Below are 19026 nucleotides of genomic sequence, written 5' to 3'. Positions count from 1 at the left end.
TTGGTTCTAATACTGGGCTGGCCACTGACACACTACGACCATTTATTTTATCACTAGCTTCTACACGCTATTCGTTCAAACTTCACATTTACGGTGCCAAGTATTGCACTAGAAATGTACATACATTCTCTCCTAAGATTACAAGCCAGAGAAGTTTAGAAGGGTTTTTCTTATTCGTCTTTGTCCCAAGAGCCAATCCCACCTAGTACACGGTAGATACCAAGTGCTATTATAACGACCTCTTGGTGAACTGCTACTCAAATGCAGAATTCTGCTAAGATTCAACAAGGGTTAATTTGTTTTATTGTAGGGGAGTCTACGAGAATATGAGAAAAGTTGGGCTTTTAGGGCTGAGAGGGGTAAGGGCTCGGTCACGTGGAGCATGTGGCCCTTGATGTCAGGGTTGTAGGTTTGAGCCCTATGTTGGGTATAAGAGATTTCTTAAAAACAAAACCTTGAAAGAAAGAAAGAAAGAAAGAAAGAAAGAAAGAAAGAAAGAAAGAAAGAAAGAAAGAAAGAAAGAAAGAAAGAAAGAAAGAAAGAAAGAAAGAAAGAAAGAAAGAAAGAAAGAAAGAAAGAAAGAAAGAAAGAAAGAAAGAAAGAAAGAAAGAAAGAAAGAAAGAAAGAAAGAAAGAAAGAAAGAAAGAAAGAAAGAAAGAAAGAAAGAAAGAAAGAAAGACTGAGACAGGTAAGAGTCTGTCTTCATCTCATTCAACCTCACAGGAGCACCTGACATAACTCCTTACTCCCCCCTTGTACCGCCCTTGGTTCGAGGACACACACCCTAGTGGCGTTTCTGCCTTCCTGACTCCTCTTCTCCTTGTAGTTTCCTGGATCTCCTGGTCTAGGATATTAAGTGAGGGACCGGACAAGGGCCCTATCCTCACATTTTTCTTCTACCCATCCACTCTGAACAACCTCGTCCAGGCTTATGGCAGAAGATGCCATCTGTGCCACGATAACTGTAATTCCTCTTCTAAATTCTAAATTCCTGTGTGTAACTGCCTATCTGAAACCTCTACTTGAGTCTAGTCAGTAAGCACATCCAAATTAACATGTCTGCATCAAACGTGAGTTTTCCGCCCTGACCTTATTCTCCCAACTGCTCAAGCTAAAACCCTGATGTCTCTCATGGTCTCAAACCCCAGTTCCAATCCATCAGCAAATCCTGTCAACACTACCTTGAAGTCTGTTCCCACTTCCTACTACCACAACCCTAACGGAAGCCACCATTATGTCTCGCCTGATCAACTGTCCCCCTGCGTAGCGCATTTGCCCTATCTAGTCCTCATAGAAAAGAGCAGAGTTAGTCTGCTAAAATACACAATACATTACATCACATCACGCTCAAAACTCCTCAGTAACTTTCTGTCTCACTCATAGTAAAATTCGAACTCCTTACCATATGGCTTACAATACCCTACTTGATCTGACCGCCCCCCCCCCCAAGTTACTCCTCTTAACCAAAGCCCCTACCACTCCTTCACTCACTATACTCTAAACACGCTGGCCTCTCTCCTGCCCCTCAAACATAGCAAGCATACTCCTGCCTCAGGGTCTTTGCACAAGATACACTTACTTCCACCAGAAGTTTACATAACTTGCTTGCTCCCTTTACTTTATTCAGGTTTCCTGCTTAGTGTTACCTCTCAAGGACGTATTCCTTAACCAACTTACCACAGTATCACTCTCTATATAGTTCACTATCCCCTCATGCAGTTTTTTTTTTTTATTCGGAATTCATATCACTTAGTATTAAACACACACACACACACACACACACACACACACACTTTGGTTAGTTGCTTGGTTGCCTCTCAGCCTAGAATGTTAGCTTCATGATCACTGCTATAATCATTGCTATGCCTAGAACAATCTTTCATACAGAATAGGCAGTAATAAATATTTATTGAGTGTTGTTCAATTAATAAAAATAAATAGATGAGAGAAATACCATCAAAGTAATGTATCCTAAAGAATAGTAAAGAGGTACCTAAGTAAGGTTTGAAAACACTAACAGCCAAGTGCACTCAAGAAAAATAAAGTAAATGAAATGCTGCATAATAATCAATTTTATAAAACCTATTAAGAAGAAAGGAGGTATGAACAGGAAAGGTACAGTCCACTAGGGACCCATAGGACATTTGTTTAAGCCGTCTGGTCAACAAGGTCCAAAAGATACAAGGGATCAAGGAGAACTTGACCAAGAAGAGGAGGTCGGCCACAGGGCAGAGATCAGTCCCAAATAAAGTAACCCTCAGGAAAACCAACGCCCTTTGTTGCTACTATATTCTCACCAAACGAAGTCTGATTATGAAACTGGGCTCCCATGTACGTTGACAGCAAACAGAGGTGACGGTGAAGACTAAATTTGTAAGAAATGTAAACTTCTGGGTGGCCTCCAGTGTCTTTCTAAACCCGAGTACCATCTCATCGCACTGGGCCAATCCCAAACATTCGAATCAACTCTGAATGTACATCTATTCCAGATTTCCGAAGTTAGGAGCCTCTGTGAAGCTCTGCAACCCAAACAAAATGGCTTCTCTTCATGCCACAACCCTACCCACTGCTTGCTCTTTACCAACATTTACCGCCCACGCTCACCACTCGGTACTAGTTACAAGCGAGACGGGAGGCAGGAGAAAGGTACTGTTTATCTTCACGTTCTCCACATTCACTGCGTACATTTGATGGACGGACAAAGGAAGGAAGGAAAGAACCAATGAGCCCACTAAGGCCCAGCCATCCTCTGAGGCCCACCCAAGCAACCACACTCCCCTCCCTCTACATAGTCTACTAAATAGTCTTGTTTAGTCTCTACTAAATAAGTCTATGCAGCAAATCAACTCGTTCGGTTACCTAACTCATCACGGTGGATATACTAGCAGGCTATGCGACCCAATAATCCAGGGCAACACGGGACTTTCTACAGAGGGACGATGGGTGGTAACCCTGTTCTCGAGTTCTTTCAGGCCCAAACTACCCCCACACTGTACTGGAAAGCGGGCCTACGCAGCCCCCAAAGCACGTCAGAGTCCCTAATGAGCGTCGCAACTCAGACCGTGAGGCCCAAGCCGGCAGCTTGTGCGTCTCTGATTAGATAACGTTTGGTGACAGCGGTGTGTGGAAGATACCGGAGTCATTCTGACATTCTAGTGGTCTTCAAACCAGGATAAGAGCAACCCTGGAGAACTCCGGAGAGTTTCGAAGGGACAGGGACCGTCTGAGGGGTCATTTTCCAATTTCCTAAGCCACACACGCTCTTCTAAAAACCACCAGCCTCTGCTGCTTCTCCATTTTCCTTTTTACAATCATTTCTTTGTACCAAAATGCCTTTCATCCCGAACCTTATTATAGTACATTGGCCTGGGGTATAAAGTATAAAGTATATTGACCTGCGGGGCACCAGTCGAATTGTGGTATGAGAACGAATGCCTTCCTCTAAGGGAGGTGTGAAAAAATGGTGGTCATGCGGGCATTTTAATGCATTTGTTCTAACTGAAAAGACTAAAGCAGAATTTTTGTTTTGATTTTTCACAATTCTTGTAAGGGACAGAGAACTTTGAGTTCTACCGCTCCATCAAATATGACTAGAACGGCACTAACACAGCAGTCGGTAGCCAGATGTGGCCATTTAAGGTTAAACTGATTGAAATTAAATAAAATTTAAGACTTAGTTGCGTGGTCACACCAGCCACAGTACCAGTCTTCCTGACCACAAGTGCTCATGCATCTTGCCGTAAGGAGCAGTGCAGAGAACATTTCCATCATCCCAGAAAACTCCACCGCGCACAGCCACTCTGGAGTTCTGATCAACTGGTTCGGAAGGGCTGAATCCCTTCCTGCGGGAAGTCCGGATGTACCTACGATCATCTTTATGACCCAAGTGCCATGAGAAGGTGAGAGATTCCCACCCGGGGAGACAACGCACATTAGGAATTCAACTTTCAGAACAGAATGTTCACCCTACAACCCTCTTATCTGGTTTCCAAAGAAGAGGGCTCCACTCTCCACCAGTAAGATAGAAAACTAAAACTTTCACCTTTTTTTGAAAATTGTTGAGATTCACATAACATAAAATACATAACAGAAACCATTTTCAAGCAAATGATTTAGTGGCATTTAATGTATTCACAGTAAGTCAGGCTCTTGATGATCTGACGAATCTGTCAAATTATCTTCCATCAAGACCCTCCTCACGACCTAATTAACAGAACACAAATCTAGGGGGACCTGCCCACGATACACAGCCCATCCACAGCAGGCAACTTGGGTCCACTTAAGTGATCGAGCAGGATGCCTCAGATGCAGTGCCCAGGTCAGATCAATGTAACCTTCACAGGACAGCTGTCACCATGTAGCCCTGATTGCCACTCTCAGACAGGAGTATCAAGGGGCATGGAAGAAACTATCACATGCGGGGAAGAAACTATTTCTACATTTGTTATAAAACTACCTGTGTCCAAGAAAAGTTCTCTCTGATGCCAGTCATTACTTCCTACACATATAAGACATACCACACAAAAATTTTAGGATCTGATGCCAGGAAAAAAAACATCTTTCTGAGGAAAAAAAAATTTTTTTCTTCCTTCTTTCTGATGATGAGAATTACACATCTTGTCATGTTTCCCTTTGCACACTCACCAGGAAGCTCAGAATATAATGCGATGCTGAGTCCCAGCAACCAAGGCTATTATTAGCATATTTCCTTGTCCTTGTCCTTACATTTCCAGGACCCAATTTCCTGTCTCTGTTTCACTCCCTCCCTCTCTCTCTCCCTCTCTCTCTCTCTCTCTCTCTCTCTCTCTCTCTCTCTCTCCCTCTAATAACCCAACCCGGTGCCAACTGTTTTTGGAAAATTATCAACTAAGAGTAAAATGCGGATTTCTGTTATTCCATTTACCCTGTGCCACTAACCATACATTATAAAAATTGGGGACAACAATATCGATCTTAGTTTAGGACTAATTTGCCCCGGAATAACAGCTTATAACAACTAACGTTTCTCTGCTTGTCTTCAATGCTAAACAGACACCAGCACCTTCTGACCAAAAGAGATCCACAGATGGGCACCTGGCTGGCTCACTCAGTAGAGCATGCGACTCTTAAACTCGGGGTTGGGAGTCTGAGCCCCACGATGGGTGTAGAGATTACCTTAAAAAAAAAAAAAAAAGAAAAGATCCACACAGGTATATGGACCCACCTGGAAATACGAAAAGTATGACTTAGGAGACCCATAAGCAAGTATAGCTGTTAGCCATAAGCATCTGAGAAAATATTTTTGAAGTTTTCTTACAGGAACGATGAAGCTGCATTTAATGTCAAATTGTGAGAAATCTTTTTCAAGGAAAAAAAAAAAACAATTTTATCACTTGTGACAGCTTTCAACTTATGAAGCCAAATAACAGCAAATGTTTCATATAAACTATGGGTAGGGGCTTCGCTGGGGAAAAAAATTAAATAATAACTTTCTGAAGTATCACTTAGACTTTTAAACCAAGGCACTCTGTCCATGCTACTTAAAATAGCATGCTGTGTTTAGCAACAATTGGCCAATACACTGCAAAGATTTGTTCCAAAAATAACAAAGTGAACTGTGTCCGCGTTACCATGCGTGGATCACCATATTCGACCACCATCTAGCAGAGCCAAAAGATACGGGGTACCCATGGTGTTAAGGCCATCTGGAAAGAGGTGAGAGATTTAAAAAAAAAAAAAAAAAAAAAGTCTCACTAGCCTCATTTCAGGTACTCAACAGCCACCTGTGGCTAGTGGCTACTGTACCGGACAGAGAAAATACAGAACATTCTCGTCATCACAGGGAAGTTCACAGGCTGTACTAGCTTACGCACTTTCTGTAAACACATTATTAGTGTGATATCAAACAACAAATGCTAAACTTTCTTTGAGAAATTGCTTGGGAAGTACTAGATACTCTGTGACAAACTTTAGTGCCCAGTTGTGTATATTTAAAAGGTGTTAAATCTTGAATTAAATGAAAAGTACGTGACAGGCCTGGAAGCTAACCACTCTATAGTATTTCCTTAATATGAAGGGAGCATTTCATTTCATACACGGACTGTGTGTAGATTACAGTTCAGTAAGTTAATATTTATGAGCATTAATCTGATGGACATTAGATAACAATGATCAGGTTTTCCATTTACTTTTCTTAATCCCACTCTTCTTAATATTTTTGTAAAAAGGAAAAACACATAGTGTATGAAGTTTGAAGATAATGGGCAAAAGGAGGCCCTTTCCTTCACATTCAACTTGAAACAAAGGTATGTGATCTTTCCTAAACGACATGAGTCTCCTATCTAGCTCTAAAGTTCTATAGCTCTACACAGTAAACTTTAAAAGGTGGCAACAGTACTGAGTTGCACAAACATTGTTTCCAAAATTGCAAACCTCACATGTGAAAAATGTGAATCATTTTCTTTGGCCACTTCAAAAAAAAAAAAATGTAGCTACTAGGGGCATCTGGGTGGCTCAGTCAGTTAAGCGTCCGACTCTTGATTTCAGCTCAGGCTGTGAGAGTCGTGAGATCAAGCCCCACGTTGGGCTCCACACAGAGTGTGGAGCCTGCTTGGGATTCTCTTTCCCCTTCTCTCCTTGTCCTTCCCCTGCTCACGTGTGTGCATGTGCACATGCTTGCACGCTCTCTCTCTCTCAAAATAAATAAAACTTAAAAAAATATATAGCTACTAAATCAAACTGCAAAAGTAAAACCTCTTTTTTTTCCTTTTGTGACTGTCCCACTGTGAAACGTGAAGTTACATTTTATTTTTTATCATTATTTTTTAATGTTTACTTAAAATTTTTTTGATATTTATTTATATTTGAGAGGAAAAGACAGAGCATGAGCGGGGGAGGGGCAGAGAGTGACTGAGACTTTATCCGAAGAAGGATCCAGGCTCTGAGATGTCGGCACAGAGCCCGATGCAGAGCTTGAACCCATGAACCGTGAGATCATGACCTGAGCTGACACTGAAAGCCCAACCAACTGAGACACCCAGGCGTTTATTTTAAATGTATATATCAAAAATGATGTTTATTTTTGAAAGAGCGAGAGAGAGCGTGAGCAGGGGAGGGGCAGAGAAGGAGGGGGGGACAGAGGATCCAAAGCGGGCTCTGTGCTGACAGCAGAGAGCCCGACGCAGGGATGCAGGGCTCGAACTCGGGAACCGTTGAGATCATGACCTGAGCCAAAGTCAGATGCTTAAGCAACTGAGCCACCCAGGCGCCCTGTGAATTTACGTTTTGAAGAAAAAAAGTAGATTAGGATAAAGAAACATTAAAAAGAGCCTATGTGAAGGATAGTTCGCTGAGTTCAAAACTGCCATTGGGCTATTCCACAGGAAGCCACTTACCGAACAAAACTACAACGTCATCACAGGGTATATGAGAGCACACCCTGAAAATACAGGAAGATGTTGGTAAAGACAATGGGGTAAAATGGATCACCAAATTCGTGGTTAACAGCTGTAAATTTGTTTATATTTAATAGAGTCGAGATTTACTACATAAAGGAGTGTGTATATTTCAGAGGGTCAATGTCTCGGATGCTGGCGGGGATACTAGAGCATCTCCCTAGGAACACGAAACAGGATGCCGCCTTAACCCCTGCCCCTTGAAGTTTCCAAACCTAGGAGACGATTTCCACCTCGGTTCAAACTGGGAAGAAACTAATCACTGAGAAAGAAGTGGGTGTTTTGTAGACAGGACCCCGTTTCCGAGAGAGCAAAGGAAAGAGAAACACAGTAGGGTGACCCGTAGGCGTGTGCCTGCCCCCTCCCAACAAAAGTATTATGAATTCTTATTTGCTCCGTAGGGATTCTGGTAAGCTGATTTTTAAGGCATTGGTATACAGTGTTCTGCTTCACGAAACAAGGGAAAGGTTTTCTACCTTGAGGTGAAAAAGTAGAAATTGGGGGAGAAGTTCCCAGAGTTCAGCTCAACAAACCACATCAGCAATAGCTGTAGCAAAGCAGTTAACTTTCATTGGAGAGTTACCGCCTGCCACGCACAGTGCTAAACACCTGACTGCCGCTGTCTTGCAACCCTCACAATGATCGGGAGCAAATGGTACCTGTGATCCTCGGGAAGCAAGTTCAGGGACACTAACTAAGCAGCCAGTTTTCCGACTGAGCCCAAACTGGAAGACGGAGGTTCCGATGCAGTCCCCGTGCCGGCGAGGCCCACGGCCTCCACACGCCTGCACTCCTCACTCGCCAGCAGGGGCCCAGCACCTGGCCACGCCAGCCAGCGGGTGGCCCGCTGGACAGAACAGCAGAGGTGCGACGTGTTTAAAAAATGAGAAGGGAAACACTAAATGAAACAAGGAAACGGGCACCGTTTCCCGTTGACGCACTCTCGGAATCAAATTTATATTTGACACGAAATGTTACTCCAGCCTGGAACACGGCCTGGCCTACCAAGGAGTCTCGCTCAAGTCTCCAGGGAGGGCGACGCGTTAAAAACGATCCTACGACCTGGCTCATTTTTGCTCTACAACTGTCCAGTCTCTTGGTTTGCTTTTCTCCCTTCACCAAAGATACCCTAAGCTCAGAGGACTTATTTACACGTAAATACTGGTTTTTCGCTTTCTTGCAAACACTAAAGCTACGCATGAGCTTCAAGCTCAGCTCTAAGGACGGACCTTTTCCAGAATCAGGCTCTGGAGTATCTCCTGCCTTCAGCCATCCTCTACCGTCGTTTCAAAGTACGAGGAACACGTGACTGAATCAGAAGTCGGGGTACGGAAGACACTGAGGGCCGGCGCTGCTTTCGCATCTGACCGTGGCCCGGGGGACGAGTGTGGCCCGTGGACAGTCCCCGTCGTTGAGGGGGATACGGCTAACGTGCACGGGGAGAGCATCCGGAGGAAGAGCTGATAAAAATGAGATACTGCTTCGCTCCCTCTAAATCATCAAACTTTTTCCCTGAAGAACTCGCACTTGGCTCCTTTAATCCGTGGTATGCCTCCGTGCCTTTCAACAGCTCTCCTTTGTGAAAATCTCTTTGCAATATTTGAGCAGCCAGAGACGGAGTCGGCCTGGTAATGGACCAATTTAGAGCAACGTCAGCACATCCTGCTCGGCGACTGCCCCAGTTCCACTCCTGCCTGTGGGTACTGACAGATCATCTGTAGATTTACAGCTGTGCATACAGAGAATGGAGAGGAACATTAAAATGTCAAGACTGAGGGAAACTCCCCATTAGGCCCTACCGTCCATTTCTGTCAACCGCCACAGTGGTATTAGAGTTTAGCCATCTCTTCATGCTGACATTTTGAGGTGGCTGCAACGTTAACAGCGAAAGCAAACGCTTCATGACCGAATAATCCACGATTTTATAGGACTGTTTGTTTAAGTTAAAGAGAATGTTCATGCCGTAAGAGTCCACAAAGAAGCATGGTCTAAAAATTTAGGATCTCGAGCTTTGTTCAATTAGAACTTTGTATAGTCCTGCATTTAGTAAGAACCTTGAAATTGATGCGTGGCCCCTTCGTTGAAAAGTTCAGAAATATCACTGCAGAAAGAGCTTTGGAGAAAGGATGCTGTACAAGTCCTCGCCTATTCACTAGCAGAGAAATCCACCTGCGATGCCCCCGGCCCCCTCTGATGAGCAAGCAACAGGGACTTGAGGGTCCACCAAACGGCTGCGCGTAGGTTTCCTACCCTAGAGCTACGCAGCGGCTCCCGCCTGCCCATGGAGAGACGGGAAGGGCACAAACTAAGTGGGAACCCCATTCGGGAAACCCGGCAAGGTTTCCAACATCACTACTTGAGCCGCCTCTGCTTGGGCCCCGAACAAAACAGTTCTCAAGGTTAACAACCTCTTACTTCAAATTAAAACAGATTTTTTTTTTTTTTTTGCCTTCACAGGGTGTTAAAATCTAAGAATTCTCCTGAAATTGATGGGAAGAATTACTTAGAATTAAACATAAAGGGCAGTGGAGGAGAAGAGGCCAAATACACTCTAAAGCAGAAGAGAAATGTGCTCTCGGTGTAGGGGAATCAAAATGGCGTGTTCCCTCTAAATCACTGGCTGGGTGGGGATTTTAACTCAGTCACTAAAACAGGACATAAGGAAACACCTCGCAGCCTCACCGGGCCATCTCTCTCACCGTCCCACCACAGGGAAACAGCGAGCAGGGTACTGAGTGCTCTGTATCTGTGCTGACTTTTGACTTTTTTACGTGGTGCCAGCTTCTGGGCATTTGGACGGCTTCCCTAACTCCTCCACGGGCACCACCGCCAGTGCCCTGCCCCCGTCCCTAGAAGGCTCTCCGATGCTTCTCACGCTGAGCCAAACACCCTCACTCGTGGTGACACGCCATCACCTACTAAACGTTCCGCAAGGCGAAAGCACAAGTTTGCTGCAGACTTCCTTTGCTGATACAAGAACTGTACTCAGTAAGAAAGGGAGACTGAGGGCCCTCGCTCGGTGGCTACTGAGAGATTACCTATAGACTGACAGCTGGAACTACAGCAAATGGACAGTAGTATTAAGATGTCAAGATGAAGGTAAATTCTCCAAGTTAGGTCTAGTAGTGCTTTTCCCCTAATTGTCCCCCTGACCCGCTTCCCAGTTTTCCTTCCCTGGCTACCTATTGCTTCGCAGGGCCAGAGATGGCCTTTCTGAAGGACTGTTAAAATGCAGAAGGAAAAAGCAGCAAAGAAGAAAAAGGTGAGGGGGGCGGGGGGTGTGCATAATGGTAAAGACAGGGCTTTCTCCCTTATCCTTGGACAACCAATTTCATAAATAGGCATCAGTGACACAGAGGCAAAGAGAGATGGGGGTGGGGGGAGGGGAGGGAATAACTACTGAAAGTATCCAAAAACCACTTGAAACTAAAAATCTTGGAAGAGGGGAGCCTGGGTGGCTCAGTCGGTTGAGCGGCCGACTTTGGCTCAGGTCACGATCTCGCGGTCCGAGAGTTCGAGCCCCGCGTCGGGCTCTGTGCTGACAGCTCAGAGCCTGGAGCCTGTTTCAGATTCTGTGTCTCCCTCTCTCTGACCCTCCCCTGTTCATGCTCTGTCTCTCCCTGTCTCAAAAATAAATAAAACGTTAAAAAAATTAAAAAAAAACATCTTGGAAGAGATTATAAGAGAAATGGGGAAGAGAAACGCTATGTTTTCCTACAAGAAAGTAGAAAGACCTTCAGGCAGCCTGCTCTGAAACCTAAACAAACGAAATTTCACTTCAATAACCTATCCTTCCATGAAGTGTTGAGGATACTACACACACACACACATAAACACACACACACACACACACAACACTACACGTGTTGATACCTAAAAAATGCTGCTACTTCTCCAACCTCGCAATGAGGGTGCTAACAACACCTGTGTTCAAGCATACTGTCACACGTTAAGCAATTTAAAATGAATTTTTATATTACATACATTTTGTTACATATGTATTGTTTATTTATATAAAAAAAGCATTTATTTTTATTGTTGAGAGAGTGCCCACATGAGAGGGGGTGGGGCGGGGAGAGGGGCACAGAGGATCTGAGGCTGGCTCCAGTCTGTGCTGAGAGTGGGCCCAACGTGGGGCTCAAACTCAGGAATCACGTGATCATGACCTGAGCCCAAGTCGGACACCTACCCAGCTGAGTGCCCCTAAAATATACTTATATGTGCATAGACTTATTTATATTCTGACTTGTTTCCAAAAAGAACGTGAAGCAACTGCTATTGAAAGAGTCTTCAATATGGCAGCCGCCAGTCACCTTGGGCTCCTGGTTCGCATTCTATGGAGATGGAATTGCAGACTGACTGAAATAAGAAATGTGTACAAAACACACACTGGATTTCGAATCCTGTGTAAAACACCGAATGAGTAATTTTATACTGATTACGTATTGGAACAGTATTTTAGATTTTGGGGGGTTAATTAAATGTACTACTAAAATTCATTTTACCAGTGTTTTTTAATGTGACCATTAGAAAATGTAAAATAACACACGTGGCCTGTATCTGCAACTCCCACTACATTTCAACTGGGCAGCACTGGTCCAGAACATAGTTGGCACACGAAGAAATGACAGCCAGAGATGACACCTAAATAACAAACTTCCCTGTCCATCTCGGTGAAGGCCTTAATCTCCCCCTTTCTTCTGCCACATCGCCAATCTCTGCCCTTAATATAGTGCTTAGCACCTAACACTCAATAAATATTTATTTAATGGAGTTGAATGAAAGTAACAAGATACAAGATTAAAATGCAGTACCTAAAAGTGGCTTATTAAAGGTTAAGAAAACTCACTGGCTGCTTAGGACACTTAGCCGATGGTTAATATCCAGGCTTGAAAAGTAAATTAAAAAACTAACTTCTGGGGCACCTGGGTGGCTCAGTTAAACGTCTGAGTTTAGTTCAGGTCATGGTCTCACGATTCGTGAGTTCCATCCCCACATCAGGCTCTCTGCTGACATCTCAGAGCCTGGAGCCTGTTTCAGATTCTGTGTCTCCCTCTGTCTCTGCCCCTCCCCTGCTCACGCTCTCTGTCTCTCTCTCTCTCAAAAAGGAATAAACATTTTTAAAAAATTTAAAAAAAAAACAACTTGTTACCTACAACATTCTTGATACTCAGAGAAAACAATACTATTTTACAAAATAAAAGGCACCAAGAGACCAGGCTACCATTTACTATGCGGCTCACTTCATGCTTTCAGACAGTGGGGTGAAAGGAGAGACGGGGCAGAATTTTTTCCTTTGCCTTCACTCTAAACTTGGTGTTTTCCATTTTAACCCACGGAATCTCTGACCTCCGGGATAAACCAGTTACGCCGAGGGAAGATACGAGGAGGTTCTCATTAAGCTGCAGCATATACAAAGTGCAGTAGAAGAAACACCTTGGAGTCCTCACAGAGAAACAACAGATCGACCAGTAAAGTCAAGGGCAGTCAAGGGCGGAGAGCTCGCTGGAACCAAAGGTACCGTGAAGAAATAACCGGCCAGCCACCACCGGCACGCGGGAGAGCAGCGACCCTCCTGACGTCGCTCCGTGAGCCCGTGGGACACCCTGTTCCCACGAGGTCTAGCTATGGGCGCCTGCTCTCTGAAGGTGGGTACACTCAGACCGGCCCCTGAATGCCACGCCGGTCAAAGCCGGGTTTCCTTTAGATGTATTTTGTTTTCCCCATCTCCACTAGACATCCACGGGGGTAGGAAAGTACACGTAAGCATGTCGAGAGTGATGCTCGTAGAGATACATGCACTTTCTATTAAAAAGGTGTTTTTCTCTGCTTCGGATCACCATTTGCATAAGTAAAGCTCGAGACGCGTGGCCACATTTTCCATAAAATCTATTTAGTAGTTGCCAATTACTCTGCTCATGTCTGGAATTCTATATTTACTGGGTGAACTGAGAGAATTTCAGTAGAATAGTTGCTCTACTTGAAAGTTACCAGGAAAAGGTTTTCCCAGAAAGGCTGTTTTTTAAAATATTTATAAGATGTCATGGAAAGACAGAGAACTGGAAAAGTTACAACCACTGATTCTTCTAGGTGTTTTTCCTTTTTTTTTTTTTTTTTCTTTTAAAAAAAAAAATCTCCTGGGGGAAAATTAGGACACAGAAATTATTACCCATCACCCCCACCTTGGAGGCACTTAAAAATTTCTTTCTGCTTCTGTTTTTCTTCACCATGACTGTATTTCAGGCCCAAATTAATGCAAAGCGTACAAATGTATTCAAAATATTCTAAGGACACAACATTGCAGATTCTAAATTCCACCAGAAGTTGCCTCCCCCACACCCCCTACAAGAGCAGGATCTGTAAGCGGAGAAACCTGTATCTTGTGCAGCAGTTTAACTTATTCAGAAACTCCGGGATTTACCTGTAACCTGAAGGACAATCCACTTAACCAGTCTTTTCTAGATAAGCTCTTCAAATAAACAAAACCATGTTTGGAGCTCTCCCTTCCAGGTGGCTCTCACCCACAACCACTGTGCACTGATGAACATTCCATTCTCTCTCTCTCTCTCTCTGTCTGTCTGTCTCTCCCCACTCCTGAAGTGCTGCAGGTGCCCCAAAGGTGCTGTCCCTGCCGGAGACCTCCCAGTGCACCTCACGGACACAGAACCTGCTCTAAGCATCTCACCGTGACCGACAAGGTCCCACAGGGGTGCCACACAGCTTCTCTCCCACAGCGCAGTCCTACATTCCATGCACTCACGATTTCCTAAGCCTTAAATTCTTCTCCCTCCCCCTTCACCCAGCCTCCTCTCAACCGGGACTGACCCTTCACATCTCAGTGAGGACATCACTCCCCCCAGGGTACCCTCCCAGACCCCAACCTCACACCCCCAAGACCGGATTGGGAGCTATCCCCAAAGCACACGGCGCTTACTCCGGTGCTGCGCCTTCCATGGCAGACGCTTGCCCGCACTATCTCCCACCACCATCAGGGGCCTCAGAACCTGATAACTGTTCCCTAAAACCAGGGAAACAAAAGCAAACAACTCTGACAATAGTTAACATCGAAATAAGTGCTTCAAGTTATTTTTTAAACTTTGCAACAAGCAATTCTGAACATTTGCCCAATGCTAATAAAACATTTTTGAGTCCCCACCATGTATCTGATACCATGTTAAACATTAAAAGATATTATTGCTGATCTTGCTATGCCTCTAACCAGGGAGGTAAATCTGTCCTCAGTTGAGACAGATGCAATCGAGGCCCTGAGGTTAAGTCCCCTGCCCAAGGTCACGGGGCCAGCGGATCAGCTGGTGGTACTTCGACTCAAAAGCTGCAGACGCCAAAGTCTACATGCTTCCCTTCATGCTGGTGGCTCTGAGAGTGGGTCTCCGGGGTCTTGTGAGATGTTATCTGCCCCTCGCTCTCTTTCTCTCTAAACATGAGTAGACTTTTCCAAAGGCTCATAACCTGCATGCAGACTGTATGCAATGGCAGCTGTCAGAATCCAGCATTTGAGAAAAGGTAAGACCATGCCACTAAGTTTTTTTGTTTTGGAAAATGATTATTTTTCATTTAAAAAATATTTTTTGGCTTATTCCTTTTAAAGCTTATTTATTTATTTATTTATTTATTTACTTATTTATTTATTTATTTTTAAGGAATCTCTACATCCAACATGAGGCTCAACATCATGCGTGCTCTTCTGACTAAGCCATCCTGGTTTATTATGTTTAAACGATCAACAAGTAAGTATTTCAAACTGTCCTCAGTTTAAATTTCTAAGACAATAAATATCCTCACATATAACCCACATAAACCAAAGATCTTTGAAGTCCTCAATGATTTTTAAACACGTAAATGGGTCTGAAATGAAAAGGCTCAGGAACCAATATCCTTCTCAGCTACAGAAAAGAAATATAAGCTAGGGTTTCTTCCTCCACTGCAAACTTTATCAAATAATCAGGAGAGTCTGGAGCTTGCACCAAAGAACGTGTCCACACTCTACCATGAACACTATGGTCCAATGAACTCTGGCTTTTCTAACATTTTCCTTTGTTGACTCTTCAGTATAAAGTTAAACTTACCTTTAAAGATACTTAAGTGTGTATATATAATTTAGAAAATATCTGTTCAGAGCCCATGAGACATTTAGAAAGCCTACCTTCTACCTTTAAAAAAGTGAAAAAGTCAGGGCCCCTGGGTGGCTCAGTTACTTAGGTGTCCGACTCTTGATTTCAGCTCAGGTCATGATCTCTCGGTTCAGTTCACGGGATCGAGCCCCACGTTGGGCTCCACACTGACGGCACGGAGCCTGCCTGGGATTCTCTCTCTCTCCCTCTCTCGCCGTCTCTGCCCCTCCCCAGCATGCGCGCGTGCGTGCGTTCACTCTCCTTTTCTCAAAATAAATAAACATTTTTTTTAAAAAGTGAAAAACTCAAAACAAAAAAGCCAACAAGCCTATCTGAACATGATAATTCAGCAAATCACATCAATATTTCAACTTGATCTGGCAGTTCCCCTGCTACACAATATGGCTGTGAACCACCGTTCTACATGAAATGCAAAATAATTTTAGTAGTTCTGAAGCAAAACATAATTAGATGGATATATTTGCTGGAGCCGAATGTGAGCCATTCACAGGGAGAGAGAGGTTTTTAGGATTACGTGACAGCATTTTGAATTACCCACATCATTATCCCCATCACACCTGTCAACAGGGGCTAAGGAGGGGAAATATTTGCACAAATCAAATTTAATGTTTTATAACTAAGACTACATTCAATGATATTTAACCTGTTCCTTAAAAATAAAAGTAATTTTACATTGTATTTACATGTGAAATGCCATAATTATAAAGTGAGGTCTGCGTTACCGGAGACGAGAACTAAAGCCTGGAGGAGAACTAACATGAATACGCACCAGCAGCTGGCATTATACTAGGCACTTGGTATAGATTAATTTCAACACCTTTTGTGACAGGTCCTATCTCTCCTATTTCACTGACGAAGAATCTAAGGTTCAGAGAGGTTAAGCTGTCTCAGGTCACCAAGCTAAAGTTCAAACACTTTTCCAACCGTAAAGTGTATGCTCTTGGGAACAAGATTTTACACCTCCCTACGGGTTATTTTCAGAACTGAGTGCTTCAAAAGCTGAAGAAGATACAAAGTTAAGCAGAAATTAAGAAGGCAAATGCCATGAACAAAATTTTTTAAAATTTTTTTTAACATTTATTTTTGAGAGACAGACAGACAGACAGACAGACAAGAGTGTAAGCCAAGATGGGGCAGAGAGAGAGGGAGACACAGAATCTGAGCCATCAGCACAGAGCCCGACGTGGGGCTCGAACCCACAACGTGTGAGAACGTGACCCGAGCCGAAGTCCGGCACTTAACCGACTGAGCCACCTAGGTGCTCCTAAATACCACGAACAAAATTTTTTAAAGGCGACTGAACTTAAATAAAAATACCTCCTATGTACGTGTTTACGCCCTGCCCCCATCCTGAGTTGGTCTATAATGGCGTACTCAAGAAGGGGGAGCTGGAGAAAACGGGCACCACACCTCGGGCCCCACAGAGTCTAGCGCGTACAAAACCCTCCAGTTTTCAGTGACTTGAACACCACGTATTCCTATCCATCCCCCGAAACGCCTACTGAGGTCTTTCGTGCTCTTAAAACCAGGGAAAGCTCAACAACCCCCACCCAGAGGTCATATTACCATCACGGGGCATCTCCTTCAAACTGTGCTTGTCCTCCAGCAAAGTGAGAAGATGCTGGAACGAGAAGTCAGAATCACCGCCCTGGAAAGGTCTCCTGGCCAATAAGATGCTTTCCAAGGAACAAGAGAAGAACACCTCCTGGAAACTAAGTCACATTCATGTCTGCCCTAGAAGCCACCCAGGCTGGCTGGCCGCAGGGCCCACACTTTCAGCCAGTTCTGAAGAGGGGCATCTTTGCCTTGAGGTTGATGTAAGGGGACAACAAATGAGCAGGAATTGATCTTCTCTATTCATCCCATAGCCCTTGTCTTCCCCGAGGCTCTCTGCTCCCAGCCTCTTGTCAGACTGGCTTCGTCACCTCTCCCTTCACTCGGGCCGGGCACCACAGGGCTCAGAAGCCCTTCCCCATGGGCTGCAGGCTGGGCTGTGAGACAGGGAGCAGCTCTCTCCCAGGCAGCTCCCACCGACCTCGGGGCTCCTCTGAGCAGTATCCAAGTGTCTGCTTCCCCGAAACCCGTACGTGTCCTTGTGTCCTAGGTCCCCAGGAGAAGACTTTCCTGATCTCCACTTTCCCACTCCCACCGAGGCTGAGGCTTCTAAGTCTCTGTTCTAAATGCTGGGATACCTCACACGGATGTATTTCCTAACCAAACCTTTTTACTTTCACATTGCTTCAATCCCTTCTGTTTCTGCTGCCTGATCCTTGTTCCGAACTGTCCTTACGTGCCTGAACCACAGGCTCACGGCTAAACTTCTGGTCTCCCAGCCGTCCTGTGTGCTGTCTAATCAATATCACAAGCTCCCTGCTGAAGTCCAAATTCCTTAAAACAGAATACAAGATTTCTACCATCTGGCTTGCCCCACAGCAAGCTCCAGGTCCCGTGCCCCCATTCACTGAGTCCTCCCCAAACCTGAAACGCCGTCTTCGGTTCACCTGCCCTCCCTAGCCAAATGCCAAGCACTCACATCCTCAGGTATTTCCTCTCTCCGGACACTTGTCACATAACTGTGTGTGGTCTTTCACTCTGCTTTTCTTTCCACACATGGGTCATGTTTTCCCACACTGATTAGAAGTTCATTAAAAACAGCTCTAGGGGCGCCTGGGTGGTGCAGTCGGTTAAGCATCTGACGCTTGGTTTCAGCTCAGATCGTGATCTCACGGTTCATGAGTTTGAGCCCTGCATCGGGCTCTGTGTTGTCAGTGTGGAGCCTGCTTGGGATTCTCTCTCTCTGCCCCTTTGCGGCTCGCTCATGCACAAATTCTCTCTCTCTCTCTCAAAATAAATAAACATTAAAAAAAAAAAAAAAAAAGAAAAGCTCTAAAATCGCCTTCTGTGCCATCCAAACTCAAGTTGTGATCATAATGATCTGTACATATAGATGTTAATTTATCCCTCCTAGGCCTAAGGCACAAACACCACATTTATAACGGCAAGCCATCTCTGTGAATGCCAGAGCTTGAAACTTAAATGTCTGCTTATAAACTCTGCAGGGTAACAAAAATCCCAGCTCAGAGAGGGAGGACTCCTGTTTCCGTGCCGGGTACCCGAACCTCTTAGAGACCAAACATGTTCTGCGGATTAATGTGGACTGTGATTTTCTACCCTTTGCGATTTAAGTTCACACTAGCATTCAACAGCTGGTAAAATAAATATTACAGAAGAGAACATTTTGAAGCTTCCCAAGGGAAAAAAAAAAAGTTGTAATTTTCTAAGAGAGGTGGGAAGGCGGGCACAAGCACAGAAAACTTTGCTGGAAACCAAGTTTCAGTGTATTTTTAAACCAGAGGGAGAAGAGAGAAAGAACGGGAATCCACCTCTGTGTCCCCACCAGCAGTGACGACCCTTCCGGGCAGGGGCCTGGGGCCAGCCGT

The 19026-nt window shown here is 44.5% G+C and overlaps 1 protein-coding gene across 3 annotated transcripts in view; it reads right to left on the bottom strand.

Moving 5' to 3' along the window:
• CHD7 (chromodomain helicase DNA binding protein 7) overlaps window positions 1-19026 on the bottom strand; it is a 189623-nt gene that overhangs the window by 104202 nt on the left and 66395 nt on the right. The window lies entirely within an intron of this gene.

Source organism: Felis catus, chromosome F2, assembly GCF_018350175.1.
Source record: "Felis catus isolate Fca126 chromosome F2, F.catus_Fca126_mat1.0, whole genome shotgun sequence".
Classification (NCBI taxonomy): Eukaryota; Metazoa; Chordata; class Mammalia; order Carnivora; family Felidae; genus Felis; species Felis catus.
This window is presented reverse-complemented; position numbering and strand designations above follow the sequence as displayed.